Genomic DNA, 20075 nt, shown 5'->3' with positions numbered 1-20075 from the left:
TTCAATCCATCAACCTCTGGGTTATGGGTCCATGACACTTCCGCTGCGCCACTCTGCTAACCATAGAAGAGCTCCCATTCACAGCGGTTTTCAAAAGGACTTGCTTTTAGGCTCACATGAAGTGCACCTAAAGTGCACATGAAGCGACACATAAATTGAGAAATGAAGTGCCTCTGTCATAAACGAGATCAGGAGAAAAACACAAATGGTTTTAGCACATAGACGTGATAGCTTTTCTTCAGGTAGGAACAGAGTATGTTTATAAGTAAAGCAGTCTTAGCAGAGGATGGTTTCAATCCATCAACCTCTGGGTTATGGGCCCAGTACGCTTCCGCTGCGCCACTCTGCCCACCATAGAGGAGCTCCCATTCACAGGGGTTTTCAAATTGACTTGCTTTTAGGCTCACATGAAGTGCACCTAAAGTGCACATGAAGCGACACATGAATTGAGAAATGAAGTGCCTCTGTCATAAACGAGATCAGGAGAAAAACACAAATGGTTTTAGCACATAGACGTGATAGCTTTTCTTCAGGTAGGAACAGAGTATGTTTATAAGTAAAGCAGTCTTAGCAGAGGATGGTTTCTATCCATCGACCTCTGGGTTATGGGCCCAGCACGCTTCCGCTGCGCCACTCTGCCCACCATAGAGGACCTGCCATTCACAGGGGTTTTCGAAAGGACTTGCTTTTAGGCACACATGAAGTGCACATGAAGTGACACATGAATTGAGAAATGAAGTGGTTCTGTCATATACGAGATTAGGAGAAAAATTCAAAAGGTTTTAGCACATAGACGTGATAGCTTTTCTTCAGGTAGGAACAGAGTATGTTTATAAGTAAAGCAGTCTTAGCAGAGGATGGTTTCGATCCATCAACCTCTGGGTTGTGCGCCCAGCACGCTTTCGCTGCGCCACTCTGCTCCCGGCAACTGCTTTGACACACCCTACTTTTTTCAAAATGACTTGCGTGTAGGCTCGCTCGAAGTGCTCTACTATTATCAATTAAAACAGGTTAAAAATGCAGAGCGATATTAAGTAAAGCAGTCTATGGTTTTGATCCCTCAACCTCTGGGTTATGGTTCCAGCACACTTACACTGCTCCACTCTGCTGCAAACCACCCCAGATGGGACTCGAACCCACAATCCCTGGCTTAGGAGGCCAGTGCTTTATCCATTAGGCCACTGGGGCTGTGAAAGACCTTTGCTCATGTGCCCCGATTACTTTGGCTTTAGTGACAACAGCAGCATTGGCATTTAAACAAGACCATCACACAAAGTAATCCTGATGAACGACTACTTCGAACAGGCCACTGGGACATGATTCGCTTGCCCTACTAATTGTCCATCTCCTTCAGGTGGCTTAGTCAATGAGGCGTTTGAACAGGGCATACACACACAAACACACAGATTTTATGAACGATCAAGCAGGATGTGGAAGTTGCTCTTTATTTGGGATAAAACAAGTACATAAGTGAAGAAGCCTTAGCAGAAAATGGTTTCGATCCATCGACCTCTGAGTTATGGGCCCAGCACGCTTCCGCTGCGCCACTCTGCTAACCATAGAAAAACTCCCATTCACAGGGGTTTTCAAAATGACTTGCTTTTAGGCTCACATGCAGTGCACCTAAAGTGCACATGAAGCGACACATGAATTGAGAAATGAAGTGCCTCTGTCATAAACGAGATCAGGAGAAAAACACAAATGGTTTTAGCACATAGACGTGATAGCTTTTCTTCAGGTAGGAACAGAGTATGTTTATAAGTAAAGCAGTCTTAGCAGAGGATGGTTTCGATCGATCAACCTCTGGGTTATGGGCCCAGCACGCTTCCGCTGCGCCACTCTGCTCCCGACAGCAGATTTGACACACCCTACTTTTTTCAAAATGACTTGCGTGTAGGCTCGCTTGAAGTTCTCTTCTATCATCAATTAAAACAGGTTAAAAATGCAGAGAGTTTTAGCACACAGCTGAGGGAACTGTTCTTCAAGAAGGAACAGAACATTTACATAAGAAATGCATTCTATGATTTCGATCCATCAACCTCTGGGTTATGTGTCCAGCACACTTCTGCTGCGCCACTCTGCTAACCATAGAAGAGCTACTTTACAGCGATTTTCAAAAGGACTTGCTTTTAGGCTCACATGCAGTGCACCTAAAGTGCACATGAAGCGACACATGAATTGAGAAATGAAGCGCCTCTGTCATAAACGAGATCAGGAGAAAAACACAAATGGTTTTAGCACATAGACGTGATAGCTGTCTTAGCAGAGGATGGTTTTGATCCATTGACCTCTGGGTTATGGGCCCAGCACGCTTCCGCTGCGCCACTCTGCCCACCATAGAGGGGCTCCCATTCACAGGGATTTTCAAAAAGACTTGCTTTAAGGCACACATGAAGTGCACATGAAGTGACATATGAATTGAGAAATGAAGTGGTTCTGTCATAAACGAGATCAGGAGAAAAATACAAAAGGTTTTAGCACATAGACGTGATAGCTTTTCTTCAGGTAGGAACAGAGTAGGTTTATAAGTAAAGCAGTCTTCCAGGCTCGCTTGAAGTTCTCTTCTATCATCAATTAAACAGGTTAAAAATGCAGAGAGTTTTAGCACACAGCTGAGGGAACTGTTCTTCAAGAAGGAACAGAACATTTACATAAGAAATGCAGTCTATGATTTCAATCCATCAACCTCTGGGTTATGGGTCCATGACACTTCCGCTGCGCCACTCTGCTAACCATAGAAGAGCTCCCATTCACAGCGGTTTTCAAAAGGACTTGCTTTTAGGCTCACATGAAGTGCACCTAAAGTGCACATGAAGCGACACATAAATTGAGAAATGAAGTGCCTCTGTCATAAACGAGATCAGGAGAAAAACACAAATGGTTTTAGCACATAGACGTGATAGCTTTTCTTCAGGTAGGAACAGAGTATGTTTATAAGTAAAGCAGTCTTAGCAGAGGATGGTTTCAATCCATCGACCTCTGGGTTATGGGCCCAGCACGCTTCCGCTGCGCCACTCTGCCCACCATAGAGGAGCTGCCATTCACAGGGGTTTTCGAAAGGACTTGCTTTTAGGCACACATGAAGTGCACATGAAGTGCACATGAAGTGACACATGAATTGAGAAATGAAGTGGTTCTGTCATATACGAGATCAGGAGAAAAATTCAAAATGTTTTAGCACATAGACGTGATAGATTTTCTTCAGGTAGGAACAGAGTATGTTTATAAGTAAAGCAGTCTTAGCAGAGGATGGTTTCAATCCATCAACCTCTGGGTTGTGGGCCCAGCACACTTCCGCTGCGCCACTCTGCTCCCGGCAACTGCTTTGACACACCCTACTTTTTTGAAAATGACTTGCGTGTAGGCTCGCTCGAAGTGCTCTACTATTATCAATTAAAACAGGTTAAAAATGCGGAGCGATATTAAGTAAAGCAGTCTATGGTTTTGATCTCTCAACCTCTGAGGTTATGGTTCCAGCACACTTCCGCTGCTCCACTCTGCTGCAAACCACCCCAGATGGGACTCGAACCCACAATCCCTGGCTTAGGAGGCCAGTGCCTTATCCATTAGGCCACTGGGGCTGTGAAAGTCCTTTGCTCATGTGCCCCGATTACTTTGGCTTTAGTGACAACAGCAGCATTGGCATTTAAACAAGACCATCACACAAAGTAATCCTGATGAACGACTACTTCGAACAGGCCACTGGGACATGATTCGCTTGCCCTACTAATTGTCCATCTCCTTCAGGTGGCTTAGTCAATGAGGCGTTTGAACAGGGCATACACACACAAACACACAGATTTTATGAACGATCAAGCAGGATGTGGAAGTTGCTCTTTATTTGGGATAAAACAAGTACATAAGTGAAGAAGCCTTAGCAGAGAATGGTTTCGATCTATCGACCTCTGGGTTATGGGCCCAGCACGCTTCCGCTGCGCCACTCTGCTAACCATAGAAAAACTCCCATTCACAGGGGTTTTCAAAATGACTTGCTTTTAGGCTCACATGCAGTGCACCTAAAGTGCACATGAAGCGACACATGAATTGAGAAATGAAGTGCCTCTGTCATAAACGAGATCAGGAGAAAAACACAAATGATTTTAGCACATAGACGTGATAGCTTTTCTTCAGGTAGGAACAGAGTATGTTTATAAGTAAAGCAGTCTTAGCAGAGGATGGTTTCGATCCATCGACCTCTGGGTTATGGGCTCAGCACGCTTCCGCTGCGCCACTCTGCTCCCGACAGCAGATTTGACACACCCTACTTTTTTCAAAATGACTTGCGTGTAGGCTCGCTTGAAGTTCTCTTCTATCATCAATTAAAACAGGTTAAAAATGCAGAGAGTTTTAGCACACAGCTGAGGGAACTGTTCTTCAAGAAGGAACAGAACATTTACATAAGAAATGCATTCTATGATTTCGATCCATCAACCTCTGGGTTATGTGTCCAGCACACTCCCGCTGCGCACCTCTGCTAACCATAGAAGAGCTACTTTACAGCGGTTTTCAAAAGGACTTGCTTTTAGGCTCACATGCAGTGCACCTAAAGTGCACATGAAGCGACACATGAATTGAGAAATGAAGCGCCTCTGTCATAAACGAGATCAGGAGAAAAACACAAATGGTTTTAGCACATAGACGTGATAGCTTTTCTTCAGGTAGGTAAAGAGTATGTTTATAAGGAAAGCAGTCTTAGCAGACGATGGTTTTGATCCATTGACCTCTGGGTTATGGGCCAAGCACGCTTCCGCTGCGCCACTCTGCCCACCATAGAGGAGCTCCCATTCACAGGGATTTTTAAAAAGACTTGCTTTTAGGCACACATGAAGTGCACATGAAGTGACATATGAATTGAGAAATGAAGTGGTTCTGTCATAAACGAGATCAGGAGAAAAATACAAAAGGTTTTAGCACATAGACGTGATAGCTTTTCTTCAGGTAGGAACAGAGTAGGTTTATAAGTAAAGCAGTCTTCCAGGCTCGCTTGAAGTTCTCTTCTATCATCAATTAAACAGGTTAAAAATGCAGAGAGTTTTAGCACACAGCTGAGGGAACTGTTCTTCAAGAAGGAACAGAACATTTACATAAGAAATGCAGTCTATGATTTCAATCCATCAACCTCTGGGTTATGGGTCCAGGACACTTCCGCTGCGCCACTCTGCTAACCATAGAAGAGCTCCCATTCACAGCGGTTTTCAAAAGGACTTGCTTTTAGGCTCACATGAAGTGCACCTAAAGTGCACATGAAGCGACACATAAATTGAGAAATTAAGTGCCTCTGTCATAAACGAGAAAAAAACAAATGGTTTTAGCACATAGACGTGATAGCTTTTCTTCAGGTGGGAACAGAGTATGTTTATAACTAAAACAGTCTTAGCAGAGGATGGTTTCGATCCATCGACCTCTGGGTTATGGGCCCAGCACGCTGCCGCTGCGCCACTCTGCTCCCGGCAACTGCTTTGACACTCTTGTAAACTTCTTCCTTCTTCAGTGTAGAAAAACTCAGAAGCGAAAACCAGGAGACTTATTTAAGCAGGATTCTTTATTTGCTGTAGTCTGCTCCGAACCCAAGTCAAGTGAAGTCTAGTCTAAGGCAGTATACATTGAGTTCATATATACATTTCAAGGGGGAGGGATTACATTGTGATGAACAAAGCATGTAAATGAGCTGAGACAACGAGAACAGGAAAAGCCTAGCCTTCTCGTACTGAGATGGGACAGTCAGGAATATCCCGCTGGGAACCCCTACCGTTTGCAGAGATTTCCTGGTCTCATGTAGTTTATATACATTTCAAGGGGGAGGGATTACATTGTGATGAAATGAGCTGAGACATGAGAACAGGAAAGGCATAGACTTCTCGTACTGAGATGAGACAAATGGTCTCAGTAATAAAATAACAGGTGTTCAAACTTGCTCAGCATGACTCTTCACCCGGTAAACAACGAGAACAGGAAAAGCCTAGCCTTCTCGTACTGAGATGGGACAGTCAGGAATATCCTGCTGGGAACCCCTACCGCTTGCAGAGATTTCCTGGTCTCATCATTTCTAAACTTTCTCAATATAAAATACTATTGTATTGGAAATCTAAATTAAACATTTAAATAAATTTGTAATCCTACATTTCCCCCTTTGAGAGTTCTAAATAACTCTCACAAAATACAAATTTAGACACTTAAAAGTTAAATTCTTGTAACTTGTGATCATTACAGGCTCATGCTTCTGTGTTGCTGTTTCTGCAATTGCATGCTGACACAGAAACAAACATGCAAATTTAGGGTCCGTGAAGTTCTTAGGGGGTAATAGTCTTTTCTGTTTGGAACTGTCATTTCTTTGTGAGGGGCGTGAGTCATTTGTTGAATGAAACACTTGATACTGTGGACTCATAGATAGTACGCTATTAGAAGAAATAACAGCAGAATTGCTATTTCCTTTATCCACAGCCAGGGTTTCCCAATCAAGTTTCCGAACCATGAAAAATTAACTTCAGTCATCTGGTGTAATTTTGCTGAAAGATCAAGAATGTCTTGTTGGATTTTGTTCAAGTTCTCTGTTGGATCCATTAACCCGGTGCAGCACTCAGGTCCGATGATGGTGCAGGCTCTTCCTTGCGTTGCTAGAATGTAATCCAAGGCCACTCTGTTCTGTAAGATCATTATCTTGTGCGAAGCGAGAGTGTCCGTGATGTTACCAAGGGCCAAAGCCATATCATTGGCCAATTTCTGTACAGAATTCGATAAGCTTCTGACTTGATCAAGGGCTTGCATGACACCATAAGATGGTATTAATGCTCCAAGAGTTCTTGATCACCATGTTTGTGCACAAGTGAGTCCTGGAATGCAGCCATCTGCTTCGTTAGTGGTAGGAGCTGAATTTTGTAGCTGTGGGGAGCTTGGGGTGGAGTGAGTATTTTCTCTGATAGCTGGTAGAATATAAACCAGGGTGCACCTTCCGTTAAATTGGCTGGGGAGGATGCTGTAGACAGAAGTTCCACATAACCAAAAAGTGTCAGTTGGTGGAGAGATCATACACAACTGATTTATTTCAAAAAAATTTGGTAGGGATGGGTTTCTGGAGAAACACTCTGTTAAGTCATTTTCCTCTTTCTTATCTGTTGTAGTAACGTACACGTGGGATTCTGCTCCTCTTTCAATCACAAAGCTGCAACGTTCACAAGGAATTTCACCCAGTGGAGTCGATGCTGGTGCATAATTTTCCATGCACCAATAGAACATCATTGGCAGGAGTAGATCTGTCATGATGGGAGTAGCTGAAGTTAGGTTGCAGGATGGTAGTCCTGGAATGCAACACGGAGAAGCTGTAGGAATTGTTGTATTGTGACATGTATCCTTGTTGTATAATTCACTGGTATGATGATTGAATAAGGTACACGTGTCACATTTGGAGATAGGGTGTGCCACCCAGGGGATTCCTGCTCATACTGAAGGTGCGTGTGGCATGCAAACGTCCTTTCCAGCAAACAAGGCATTTCTTGACATATTCATTAGCTCTAAGAATATGTTGTTTCTGGAGTCCACACTTTGTGCGATGTCCATGATGCTTTGTAGAATGACAATCTTGATCATGTTGATGGATGATTGAAGGTTTCGTATGTGAGTCTCTGCGTTGTGTATTTTTTTTTCTTTCGTGATAGTTGGTTCGCCAGTGAGTCTAGTTGTTTTCTGGAGGTTGTGGCTTCATACGCAGGTGAGGAGGTTGGTGCGTATGGGTCCCGGACTGTCATCAAGTGGTGTCTGCACAGAATAAGAAAGAAAAAAACAAAAGACAGTAGAGCAGTATTTGTTCAAACACTAGGATTGTGAACTTTTTCTGAGTCTGCTATTGTTGATTTCCTCTTTCCCTATTTCTTAAACCTTTGACACCTAAGGAACAGTGAGGTAAGGATGGACTAGGATAGGGCCTATGAGGGAAGTCTTCACCCCAGGGTTAACCCCCGAAGCCTGTTGCGTTCGGTTCTTCCCGGGGCTCCTCACTGGTTCCGTGTCCTAACCTATCCCTGTTGGTGGGGGAACAACCTTACAGTGTGTACAATGAGTCCAGGTTTTCCTTCCCTGACACAATACTGCAGCGGCTGTAATCAACATCACTTGATGTGGCCCATGCCACTTTGGTTCTTATGGCTTATTTCTGAATGACTTTATCATGACCCATTGACCTGGGATGATTGTGTGTCCCCCTTCTGGTGAAGTCTGCCAACATGACTCAACTCTCCCTCTGGCACTCTGTACCGCCTTTGTTAGGTTTTCACAGTAAGCAATCAGGGCATCTGAGGTAATGTGTACATCAGCATTTCTAAGATCAATCACACCTGGCATCTGCATGGGGCGTCCAGTAATAATCTCATGAGGGCTCAGCCCTACTGTTCTGTTAGGTGATGCTCTCATACTACACAGTACTGCTGGCAACGCTTCAACCCATGGTACTCCTTCCTGATGCATTTTGCTTAGCCTGATTTTGATTGTTCTGTTTGCACGTTCAATGCCTGATGCTTGTGGCCTATAGGGGCAGTGAAGGTTCCACTTAATATGCAACATTCTAGACACTTCCTTGACTATCTGTCCTGTGAAGTGTGTACCTTGATCTGAGTCAATCCAATCTGGTAATCCCCATCTGGGAATGAAATCAGTGACAAGACATTTAGCAGTATGTGCAGCTGTAGCACGCCCTGTTGGATAAGCTTCTACCCATCTTGAGAACTTGTCTATTACTACCAAAACATCAGTTTTTCCCTTACAACGAGGCAATGATATGTAATCAACTTGCAGGTGACGAAATGGTCCTGGTGGAGCTGGGGTATGTGCTGCTGGTGTAGTGGTTGCTGGTATATCATTATTTTTCTGACATTTAACACACCTCTTGGCTGTTTCTGTGGATACATTTCTGAATTTTGGATTCCACCACTGATTTGAGAACCTGTGATTCATCGTTGCTGGACCACTGTGAACTAAACTGTATATTTGTTGAGCCAAATATGGCAGCAGTGATTCGGGAGCGACATACTTTCCCCCTTTGGTCCAGCAACCAGATGAATCCACTGTGGCTCCTTTGTCTAACCATGTCCATGCTTCATACAGAGGAACGTCTTTGTACGGATCAATTATTGATTCAGGAGGCATAATTGTCTTCTGTGCTGCACTACCTGAACACAATTGTACAGTTGCATAGAAACAAGCCTGTTTAGCTGCCATATCAGCAAGAGCATTACCTTTAGCTTCCGTAGTATTAGTTGTGAGATGTGCTTTCACTTTGATCACTGCTAATTTCTTTGGAAGTTTCATGGAAAACATTAGATCTTTCACTAATTCAGCATGCTTAATGGGGGATCCAGCAGAAGTTAGAAACAGTCTGGTTTGCCAAATGACACCAAAATCATGAATTACCCCAAAAGCATATCTGGAATCTGTGTAGATATTAGCAACTGATCCTGAAGCTAGCGTGCATGCTCTTGTTAGGGCTACTAGTTCTGCAGCTTGAGCTGAAAAATGATCTGGAAGACGTCCTGAAGCTAACACTTCCGTGGTGGACGTTACTGCATAACCTGCTCGTCTGTTACCTTCAATTACTTGAGCTGAACCGTCAACAAACAACTCAACTTCTGAATTCTCTGTGGGAGTTTCTTTTACTTCATTCATAGGTGTATATGTAAGCGTAACACATTCGTGTGTCATTTCTCCTTCACCCTCTAACAAAACTTCAGTAATAGCAGACATCATACATGAGGACGGATTCGTGACAGGTGCACGCTGTAAGACAATATTCGGGGCTGTGAGAGTTGCTAACCAATTTCCCCAGCGAGAGGAAGTGACAGAAGTGACTTTTGCTTGATTCATTAATGCGGACACTGCGTGCGGACATCTTACGTTTACAGACTGTCCTAACACCATTCCTGATGAAGCCTGAAGCGCTAGATGCACTGCCTGTACTGCTCTGAGGCATGGGCCCATACCTTGAGCTACTATGTCAAGTTTACCAGAATAGTAATGAATTGGGCGTAAACTGCCCCCATGATCTTGCATTAGACATGCAGTCATGAAGCTTAAATGTTCATGGACATAAAGCACCAATGGTCTGTCAGTTTGGGCAATTCCTAATGCTGGTGCTTGACATAGTGCTCTCTTCAAATCATTGAACGCTTTGAGGTGACATTCTTCCATACAAACAGTATCAGAATCTTTACCATGGCCTTCCAACAAGTCATAGAGCGGCTGTGCAATTGAGGCATAGTCTTCAATCCAAGGTCTACAGTAACCTGCTGTTCCTAAAAATGATCGGAGTATTTTAATGGTAGTAGGCGGGGGTATGGCTTTGACTGAAGTCGCTCGATCCTGTGTAATGGATCTATTTCCTGCACCAATTGTTTGACCCAGAAATGTGACTTGCTTTTTAGCAATTTGAGCTTTGTGAAAGCTGCATTTGTGTCCTTTCTTATGCAAATAGTCCAACAATGATGCCAATTCAGTTTGATGTACCTCGTGATCTGTTGAGGCAATCAGAATATCATCGACATATTGGATCAGAGTTGACTGTTTTACCGGAAATTCTGGGTCACACAAATCACGTCTGACAGCCTGATGGTATATGGTTGGGGAGTTTTGAAATCCCTGTGGCAAGCGTGTCCACTGGTATTGCTCATAGTCAACTGTGAAAGCTAACCATGGCTGGCTGTCAGAGTGCAACGGTACATACAAGAATCCATTAGACATATCAATTACTGAAAAAATCTTACTCTCTAATGGTATGCCATTATAAATTGTGGAAGGATCTGCCACTAGAGGGGTGATTTTATCAATATGTTTATTGGCTACTCTGTAGTCTATTGTAAGTCTCCATGTCCCATTGGATTTCTTGATGGGCCAAATGGGTGAATTACAGGGACTGTTGGTTTTAACTAGCACTCCTTGCGTCAGCAACTTTTCTACAATAGGTTTGATCCCCTGTATAGCTTCCTTATTGATCGGATATTGTTTGGTGACCGGAGGTGGAGTCCCCGTCAATTTTATTGGTTCTACACCTGTCAACAAACCACAATCATCCTTGTCTTTAGCCCAAATTGGATGATTCTGTAAGAAAACATACTCTGGAGGGATTACATTATTGGTAGAAACTTGTGCTGAGGAAATTTGGATGCTAGCAGATTCTGAGGACACGTCTAAAGTTAGATGTATTTGTCTCAGGAGATCCATTCCTAAAATTGCACCTGTATTTAATGGAGCACATAACAATTTTGTAGTCAGAGTTTTTGGGCCAAATTGTACATCTATGGGCGGGGTTTCATACAAATCAGAATCTTCACCTATTACGCCAGTTAAAGAAAATTTGGTTTTCTTGTACGGAATGTCTAAACCTTTAGCCAATTTTGTAGGAATTATGGTAATTTCTGCACCTGTATCAAGCAAAAAATCAGTTTCTTTCTCTTGTATGCTACCTTTCACAAAAATTCTTGTGTCATTATGATGTATTACAGGGGTAAGGTAGCTACTCACAGCCCCAACAATTAGTTTTTTTCCTGGTCTTTTTGTGCTCTTAAAAGAGCCTGAACAAGCTGTCCTAAAGTTTCAGTGGACACTTGCGGAACTGCTTCTGGGTTGTAAGCAGGCTGAGAAGGAGCAGAATTATGCATAGCATTTCTTTTTGTATCTTGCAATTTCTTCCTACACTCTTTCTCCCAATGTCCTAATCTTCCACAATAGTGGCAGCTCCCTTCTTTTTTAGACCACCTGTTTTCTTGTTTTGCTGTGCTAAATGTAGCTGCTGCTGCTACTCTCACTTTGGTTTTAACATCAGCATCTCTGTCCCATGCAGGTAACCTGTCAACGCTACTTCTGAGAGTTCTGTTTGACCAAGTTAGATCTAGGAATGGCAAAGCTCTTCTGTATTCGGCTACAAGGCCATCTGACCAGATACGAATTAGTGGTCCTTTGTCATCGAGCACACTTTCAGAATCATCCACTATTCCACTGTAAGTTATGGCTGACTGACAAAACCGTTCAGTATATTCATTTACCGTTTCTTCTTTCTTTTGTACACAGCTAGTAACTCTAGACCAGTCTATTTTGGGTCCTAAGATAGTCTTTAGGATTTTCAAAACACCTTCTCTCATATCGCCTCTACTGGCATGTTGTAGTTCAGAAGTCACTGCAGATTCAAAACTGTTGAATTCAGAATCAGTTAAAATTTGTGACATTAACTGTGTGACTTCTGTTAACGACATGTCATATAGACGAATTTTGCTGATCAATGCCCTTCTAAATTCAGAAAACTGTTTACGTGGTGAGGGTAAACTCTCAGAGAGTCGTTCTATATCCTTAGGTCCAAGGGCTTTTGCGACAGTTTGAATTCGGACTACAGAAGGGTGGGTAGAAACACTTTCCTTTTCCTCAATTCCCTGTGATCTTTTTCTAGCTCCACACACATAAACTGAATTAACAGGCTTATCAGTGACTGATTGGACGGCTACATCTGTTTCAAAGAACGTTCTTAAATCAGGGTAAATGTTATCAGGCTGGCTTACTTCTTCCCCATCAGTTTTTTCTGCATCTTTGTTGCGGTTCAATTTCTTGGTTAAAGAGGAAACTTTACCCCGGAGCTCATTAATCTGTTTCTCTAGCTCTGAGTTGCGTTTAGACTGTTCTGTAGCTAGTGCTAAACCAAATTCTCTATGGCAACATATTATGCCTTTCACATTGTTCTTGCGAATACCCGCTCCTAGTACTTTTTTACACTCATCTACCGACCAAGTTTTGTCTGGATGAATCTCATATTTCTGCGTTAGTTCTTTTCTAACTTTCTCAGTGACTATTAGGTTCATTTGTTCTCCTAACAGTGTTTTAAATTCACTATCTGACCACAAAGGAGTCGCAAGACCAAATTTTCAGTTGTTGGAACCAGCCTAGCATTCGTTCTAACCATTTTGTGGATTTCTTTATCACACAATCAAAAACACTAAAACTTCTCTGATCAAAAGAGTCTACACTTATGTCACAGATCAAACTGTTGATACACCTTCCTTGTTACCAACACATCACATTTAACTTCCCTGCCAGAAACAGAGGATGAAACACAAAATATTAGCACGTTACGCTAATCTTCCCTGAAAGAAACGGAAAGGATCTTTCACCTTCCTAACTTTTTAGAGGATAAAACAAAATTACTAGCATGTATTGCTAACTCTTCCCTGCCTGAAACAGAGGATCAAACTTTCCTCTCTAAAAGAAAAACTTTTAAAAGGGTAACCAAAATAAATAGCCTGTAAGACTACCTCTTCTCTGCTTGCACAGAGGCTAACAATATTTTAACTTGAATGCTAAAATCTTCCCTGTCTGCACAGAGGATACCAACAACTTCCCTGACTATTCAGAGGATCAAACTCTCTTCTCTAAAATAAATTTTTAGAGGGTAACACCACAAGGTAACAAACAACAAAACAAATAATTAGCAAAATAATACTAATCTTCCCTGCCTGACACAGAGGATATCTTTTTAACATGTGATGTTAAAAACGTCGCTGCCTGAACAGAGGATATATTTTTATCTTTAAAAGACAACTTTTAAAGGATAACTTTGGGTAATCAAACACTACAGCTGTCTGATAACTCTTTCTCTGATGGCACAGAGGCACAAAATTCGTACTGGTCTGGTTCTTTGAATAGAGTGAAACTCACCGAATCGTTGTTTGAATGAAAAGATTCAGTCTGGAAAACTCAGTCAGCTTTGTTGAGGTCCAGTTGAGATTCAGTTCTGGAACTCAGTCAGAAAGTTCATTCTTTGTTGAGATCTTTGTTGAGCTTGAGGTTTTCAAGATTCCGTCTGGAACTCAGTCAGAAAGTTCATTCTTCGTTGAGATCTTTTGTTGATTCAATCTGGATTCTGGTGAGTAGCTCTATCCGGGTCACGGCACCATCTGTTGTAAACTTCTTCCTTCTTCAGTGTAGAAAAACTCAGAAGCGTTTTTTGTAATTTGTAATCCTACAACACACCCTACCTTTTTCAAAATGACTTGCGTGTAGGCTCGCTTGAAATGCTCTTCTATTATCAATTAAAACAGGTTAAAAATACAGAGTGATATTAAGTAAAGCAGTCTATGGTTTCGATCCATCAACCTCTGGGTTATGGTTCCAGAACACTTCCGCTGCTCCACTCTTCTATAACCCACCCCAGATGGGACTCGAACCCACAATCCCTGGCTTAGGAGGCCAGTGCCTTATCCATTAGGCCACTGGGGCTGTGAAAGTCCTGTGCTCATGTGCCCCGATTACTTTGGCTTTAGTAACAACAGCAGCATTGGCATTTAAACAAGACCATCACACAAAGTAATCCTGATGAACGACTACTTCGAACAGGCCACTGGGACATGATTCGCTTGCCCTACTAATTGTCCATCTCCTTCAGGTGGCTTAGTCAATGAAGCGTTTGAACAGGGCATACACACACAAACACACAGATTTTATGAACGATCAAGCAGGATGTGGAAGTTGCTCTTTATTTGGGATAAAACAAGTACATAAGTGAAGAAGCCTTAGCAGAGAATGGTTTTCATCCATCGACCTCTGGGTTATGGGCCCAGCACACTTCCGCTGCGCCACTCTGCTAACCATAGAACAGCTCCCCTTCACAGGGGTTTTCAAATGGACTTGGTTTTAGGCTCACATGCAGTGCACCTAAAGTGCATATGAAGCGACACATGAATTGAGAAATGAAGTGCCTCTTTCATAAACGAGATCAGGAGAAAAACACAAATGGTTTTAGCAGATAGACGTGATAGCTTTTCTTCAGGTAAAAACAGAGTATGTTTATAAGTAAAGCAGTCTTAGCAGAGGATGGTTTCGATCCATCGACCTCTGGGTTATGGGCCCAGCACGCTTCCGCTGCGCCACTCTGCTCACCATAGAGAAGCTCCCATTCACAGGGGTTTTCAAAAGGACTTGCTTTTAGGCACACATGAAGTGCACTTGAAGTGCACATGAAGTGACACATGAATTGAGAAATTAAGTGCCTCTATCATAAACAAGATCAGGAGAAAAATACAAAAGGTTTTAGCACATAGACATGATAGCTTTTCTTCAAGTAGGAACAGAGTCTTTTTATAAGTAAAGCAGTCTTAGCAGAGGATGGTTTCGATCCATCGACCTCTGGGTTATGGGCCCAGCATGCTTTCGCTGCGCCACTCTGCTCACCATAGAAGAGCTCCCATTCACAGGGCTTTTCAAAAAGACTTGCTTTTAGGCACACATGAATTGCAGGTGAAGTGCACATGAAGTGACACATGAATTGAGAAATGAAGTGGTTCTGTCATAAACGAGATCAGGAGAAAAATACAAAAGGTTTTAGCACATAGGCGTGATAGCTTTTCTTCAGGTAGGAAAAGAGTATGTTTATAAGTAAAGCAGTCTTCCAGGCTCGCTTGAAGTTCTCTTCTATCATCAATTAAACAGGTTAAAAATGCAGAGAGTTTTAGCACACAGCTGAGGGAACATTTACATAAGAAATGCAGTCTATGATTTCAATCCATCAACCTCTGGGTTATGGGTCCAGCACACTTCCGCTGCGCCACTCTGCTAACCATAGAAGAGCTCCCATTCACAGCGGTTTTCAAAAGGACTTGCTTTTAGGCTCACATGAAGTGCACCTAAAGTGCACATGAAGCGACACATAAATTGAGAAAAGAAGTGCCTCTTTCATAAACGAGATAAGGAGAAAAAAACAAATGGTTTTAGCACATAGACGTGATAGCTTTTCTTCAGGTAGGAACAGAGTATGTTTATAAGTAAAACAGTCTTAGCAGAGGATGGTTTCGAACCATCAACCTCTGGGATATCGGCCCAGCACGCTTCCGCTGCGCCACTCTGCTCCCGGCAACTGCTTTGACACACCCTACTATTTTTCAAAATGACTTGCGTGTAGGCTCGCTTGCAATGCTCTTCTATTATCAATTAAAACAGGTTAAAAATGCAGAGTGATATTAATTAAAGCAGTCTATGGTTTCGATCCATCAACCTCTGGGTTATGGTTCCAGCACACTTCCGCTGCTCCACTCTTCTATAAACCACCCCAGATGGGACTCGAACCCACAATCCCTGGCTTAGGAACGCCAGCTGCCGAAGGAGAGTCCGTCAAAATGGGGATAATATTGAACAATGTTGAACGCCACAGCCAATCACGTCGACGCGCTATAACATTTGCAGCCAATTAGAGAGTGCCATTCTCGACATTATAACATTTACAGCCAATCAGAGAGCGCCATTCTTGACCTTTTCCTTATCATTTTCGACATTTGACCAATCAGAGTACAAGGAAATGTCGATGGCACGTTTACGCTTAGCACCGCTAGGAGGAGGAGTCAGGAAGCTAGCCAAGTGTCAATCAAGTTGCCGAACTGAGCCGAAGGTGTACGAAGTAATGACATATCCTGAGGGGCGTGTCAGAGGTCAAAAAGTTCAGACGTCGAGCATCACTGTCACGGAGGTCAGGCAGCATCATTTTAACGGAGGACTCCGAAACTTATTTTTCGGTTACTTTAACTGTATTTTCGGACCATGTAATTTTATATTTGTAAATAATTGTATATATTATAATTGTAAATATCGTGTGTGCTTTTTTTAAGAAATAATTTGTATTATAGTAGTTTTGTTCAAAACGATATAACCTAACCGTTAGCCCCCCAACAAAAAAATGTCTGGCAAAAAATCCCATAAAGCCATGTCAGATACTGACTGGATTGCAAGGCTAAAAAAGTTTGCAAGCACAGGAGTTTGGCCATCAAATGAGGGTAACAGGCCAGCTCCTCGACAGAAAAAGTGGCATGACGTGTACAAAAGGGCGAGTGTGCTTTTGTCACCTTTGCATGATATAATAATTGTAATCCTAATCATTTAATTCTATGTCATCATTATTTATAGATATGTATGTAGATAATGTTGCAGGTATTTGAGATTTATGTTTATTTATGTAAAAAAAAACTTGCTTTTTTTTTGCACTGGGAGATTCAGAGATTTGAGGCAGTGGGGGTGGGGATGTTGAGTGAATGGATGTTTTTTTGAAGGTGTGAAATTTTCCTCTCTTGTTCTTTTAAAGGAGGATACAAACTTTACTCACTCTTTATCTCTAATTTTACAGTTTGTATCTCCCCTTCAAAGAACATGAATAAAAATAAATGACACACTACAATAAATTAATGTGGCATTCATACTGATAAGTTAGAAATGCATGTATTCTATATTATATGTGTGATAATGTTTACAGATTGAAAGATGTCCGATGCAGTCTCGCGGCCAGAAAACCTTGCTCGGAGCGGTCCCAAAGTGCGGTGTGGTTTTCACACTCAAAAGGTAACAATGTAAAGATGTAACTTGTATTTTTTTTATATATATATAATTTACTGAACAAATTATTCTCGTTCAACAATTATTGTAGCCTATGTATTTTTGTGGTTGTCTTAAGCAGGCCACAGCCTCTATTGGACAAGCACCAAGGGTTGTTGAACAACAGTCTGCCGCTACTGGACCAGCACAGGAGGTCATGGCGCCGAATCAGCGTCAGCTCCCACCCCAGCCTACTTCTAAAATTATACCAAGTTTGTCAAAGGTAATAACATTTTTTTTTTTATTATAATTGCAGTTTTAATATACGTTTAGTATAAAGGTTTAAGTTCAGTGGAAATGGCTGGTATGTTTTTACACCTACCTGCCAGCTGTGACACCTTGTACAGGGGCGGCTGTAGTCTGCTTATTGGTCAGTTTCACTGTCTCAGGTTGGTTTAGATCAAGTAAAATGGTGAAAGAACAATGTAACCTATGTGATCTCTCTTTCTTCTCTGGGCTCTGCTCTTGCATTCTCCTCTTCCTCTCTAATTGGGCTTTGCCATTATGGGTTAAAGGACACTCACGTCCTTCATGGCATCTCTCTTGATTTTTCCAACTGGCTACTGAAGCTACGTCTTTCATTCTGTATTTCTCAGGTAACATTCCACTTATGCACAATTAATTATACACGTATTATTAATTAAGTCATCATGAATCTGCTTTGTTGCCATTTCAAGGGTAACCTTCATTACTGTTAATAAACGCTTTCTCTTACAAACTATGTGCAAACTAGTCATTTTTAAAAGGTACTTGTTAAATTACTATATACTCAGATTCTAGCAATACCTTCCCACACATTTTTCTATTCTAACTGTGCTTATTTCAATCTGTATAAGTAGTAGAGTGTGGTAATACACAGACAAAAAAAATAAGTTAAAGCAAGAAAGCAGGTCCTTTAGTTATATAATGAATGATAGGATCAATAGATATTTTCTCATTTTACATTTTATTATATTTTTGGCCAATGTGCTGTTACAATTCAATTTGTCTTTTCATTGAAATTGTTTTGCCCTTTTTTAGTTTACCAAGCCAAGATTTGGTGGGTCCCACATTGCTGCTGCAAAGCCAAATCTGAGTGTGGCTAGGAGACCATCTCAGGCTGTTGACCAACCCAGCGCAGCAGTGTCCAGTGCCCCTACACCAAGCACCACTGTCTCTGTAAGTACTGGCATAATCCACATTGCATTCTAAGACACATTCCACATCTGTGCACTTTTTAGAAACTTGCATTCTAAGACACATTCCACATCTGTCCCCTTTTATAAACTTGCATTCTAAGACACATTCCACATCTGTGCACTTTTTAGTATATTTTTATATTTTTCAAATATATTTTGTAGGCAGCAAATCTTATCATAATGAATTAAGAGCAATACTATCCAGTTTTCACACAATATGCAGTCAGTGAACACATTTCCACAATCAAGGGCGTAGGTTTAGGGGGGGACGCTAGGTACTTGTCCCAATCAATATTTTGAGATGACAAATTTGTCCCCACCAATATTTAGCAAGCTCCTTTGAACTGCTATTTTGATATTTGCGCTGCATTTGGATCTTTGCGCTGCTATTTGTATCGATTCCAACGGCCAGGACGACGACAGTACAAGATACGCCGTAATTTGATTGGCGGCGGGGTTTCTGACAGGCAGGCTACACGCGCGGGCCGGGACTACTTTATGTGCTTGCACTCAATGGCAGCGAGCGGATCGGGTGGTGTGTGCCTGTGTGTGTGTGCGCGCGTGGCGACGCCGACGGTAAGTTACCAGGGCTGTCTCTCTGCCTGCCATATTCAAAGGCCAGAGTAAAACATTTTAATATTCCGTTTTTTTGCCCCTTTTTGTACTTTGTAGATCAGCTATGTCACCCAAGAAGAAGAAAGGGGACATACGAAGCTTTTTTTCATAAAGCAGAGTGTAAGTGGGCAAAAATAACTTGTCACACAAATAACTAGCAGTTAGTAGTAGTGACTGACCAGGCTTTCAAATGCAGATTCTACTGTGGAAAATAGTATTAACTGGTGATCCTGGTTACCCAGGATATTGTTACAGTTAAACCTAGCTTCTGCAATCTTTCAAGGTTAGGAGCATTAATTAGGGGTGTGCAGCAAGGATAGACTCATAGAAGTCGCGCTATCATGATAGAATGCTAACTTACGTTAGCAAGTCACTGAATGTTAATTAGCCTACCTTAACTTAGAATCTTGCAGTCAACATAAACAGTGGATCATCTGAGACATTTTTCGTTTCTACATTCTGTTTAAGTAATGTATTTGTGAGTGTAGCCTACTTGCTAGACACATGTGCTGGAAAAATATGTTGGCAATGTTAAAGGCAAAAGTTAACACTGTTGGTTATTCAAATATAATGAATCATTATTTGATTAATAATATCCAAATAACAATATCTGGTAGGAGGGTTAAACTTGCTAGCCATAGGATAGACTACAAAATTAATTTACCATTTTGTATGCAGGAAAAGACAGCATCAAACCACAACAGATTTACATTTATTCATTTAGCAGACACTTTTTATCCAAAGCGACTTACAATTGAGAACAACAGAAGCTGTAAACCTAGGATAACAATATGCAAGTTTTATGACCCTTCCCAGTTTAATCTTATGAACTTTTTTTTTTTTTAAAGAATAGAATGGGGGGGGGGGGATGTCCCCACCAAACCTGAGACCAAACCTACGCCCATG

At 41.8% G+C, this 20075-nt stretch overlaps 4 non-coding genes across 4 annotated transcripts; all 4 read right to left on the bottom strand.

The window, feature by feature from the left end:
- Positions 1-1115: 1115 nt before the first annotated feature.
- trnar-ccu (transfer RNA arginine (anticodon CCU)) lies at positions 1116-1188 on the bottom strand. Its single transcript has one exon. It is a non-coding gene; the product is annotated as a tRNA-Arg (tRNA).
- A 2320-nt stretch (positions 1189-3508) lies between these two features.
- On the bottom strand, positions 3509-3581 carry trnar-ccu (transfer RNA arginine (anticodon CCU)). The gene has a single exon. It is a non-coding gene; the product is annotated as a tRNA-Arg (tRNA).
- A 10587-nt stretch (positions 3582-14168) lies between these two features.
- Positions 14169-14241, bottom strand: trnar-ccu (transfer RNA arginine (anticodon CCU)). The gene has a single exon. It is a non-coding gene; the product is annotated as a tRNA-Arg (tRNA).
- Positions 14242-15794: 1553 nt separating this feature from the next.
- Positions 15795-15866, bottom strand: trnai-gau (transfer RNA isoleucine (anticodon GAU)). The gene has a single exon. It is a non-coding gene; the product is annotated as a tRNA-Ile (tRNA).
- Between the last annotated feature and the right edge of the window lie 4209 nt (positions 15867-20075).

Source organism: Siphateles boraxobius, unplaced genomic scaffold (genome assembly GCF_051911475.1).
Source record: "Siphateles boraxobius isolate OS27281-9 unplaced genomic scaffold, OSU_SipBor_1 100, whole genome shotgun sequence".
Lineage (NCBI taxonomy): Eukaryota > Metazoa > Chordata > Actinopteri > Cypriniformes > Leuciscidae > Siphateles > Siphateles boraxobius.
This window is presented reverse-complemented; position numbering and strand designations above follow the sequence as displayed.